This window comes from Coccinella septempunctata, chromosome 2 (genome assembly GCF_907165205.1).
Source record: "Coccinella septempunctata chromosome 2, icCocSept1.1, whole genome shotgun sequence".
Lineage (NCBI taxonomy): Eukaryota > Metazoa > Arthropoda > Insecta > Coleoptera > Coccinellidae > Coccinella > Coccinella septempunctata.
Window position 1 is genome coordinate 4550626 of NC_058190.1, and position 1418 is coordinate 4552043.

Sequence of the window (1418 nt, forward strand, 5' to 3'; positions counted from 1 at the left end):
TTCTGAATTATCTAACAAGAGAACATTCTTAGCCTGCTGTAATATTTTAAAATTAGTATCTTGGTCAAATGCATAATTAAAATCAACAAGATGCTTAGCAAAATGAGAAAAGCTCGCCTACCCAGGATTAGTAATGCACCTTAAATGTTTTTTTAAACGAATTTTAAAACTTCTGAAAGTTCGTCTTATATAAAATGTATCACAGGAATTGAATGAGAATTGGTATGCAGACACCACTACGATCCACAGGTTCAACTATATTCTTATTATTCAATATTCAGAGTGTTGTTAGTTTTGAATTGGATATATTTACACAAGGTCTGAAAATATTGGATATTTTATAAGAAAATTTATTGATGAACCTAAAAGATCTAGGTATATGGTTTATCAGTCTGTGTAGTATTGTCAGCTGTAGGAACATTCAAATATAATAAAATATAATTGCAGAGTCTTCATAGGCTAAATTTCGTTTTTTATTCTTTTTTATTTATTTTTTTAGTAGTAGATTCCTTTGTCTCCAGTTGTTCTGTAAAAACATATTGCTGTCTTGAGTTATCTTGTTATTTTGTTTTTCAATCAGATGTCGCTTTATTGTTTTAAATTCAGGAATGTTATTATGAATTCTATTTTTTGTCAATCTTGTTATTCTTATTATACTATCTGCCTGGTTGCTCTGAACTTGAAGTTTTTTCTTTTTGATTATATGACGCAAGATTTGTTTTTTATTACCTGACCATTGTAGCTTGTATGTAAGTGTTTTTTACCTTTAAATTTTTTTCTTGTGTTTTGATTTGTTGATACTTATAGATTTGACTTGAAAATGAGACCATTTTGAAGGTTTTGAAAATAGTCGTCATCAAATAAAGATTGTAGGGAAAGAAGGACTTTTTCTCCATATTCTAAATCGAATAAAAATTGAATTCAGTCATGAACAAGAGGAAATCCGGATTATCGAAAAAGTACGAAGGCTTAGGAGAGCCAAAGGATTATTATATTTTCAATCCCGACTTATGAGTCGGGATCTCGATATTTCAACTATGGATTCTTGAGGTCAAAAGGAACACTTTTTTCCTTTACCGTTTTTTCCGAATCGGCTCGGTTCAAAAGATAGATACATGCTGTTGAAAAACCATAAAAAAATGTCATTTTCATAGTTATATCCCATAAACAGCTTTACTGAATTCTATGAATTTCGGAAAATAGTTTTTCACTCATTTTATGGATCTTTTTCGAACACAAGATATCATACACGTCTTCCAGTTTTCCCATTATGACCATAACGTACCATACAAATACCAAAAATTCAAAAAACCCAACTCTTGAAATTAAGTTGGACGCTTTCTGATGCAAATTTAAATGTTATTTGAAATAAAAGTATTCCTCGAATTTTCTCATATAATGCGCCGTTTTCGAGTAAT

General features: G+C 29.8%; 1 long non-coding RNA gene across 1 annotated transcript; it reads left to right on the forward strand.

Annotated features, from left to right (window-relative positions):
• Positions 1-294: 294 nt before the first annotated feature.
• LOC123308824 lies at positions 295-924 on the forward strand. Its single transcript, XR_006537171.1, has 2 exons — positions 295-749; positions 808-924. It is a non-coding gene; the product is annotated as an uncharacterized LOC123308824 (long non-coding RNA).
• Positions 925-1418: the final 494 nt, after the last annotated feature.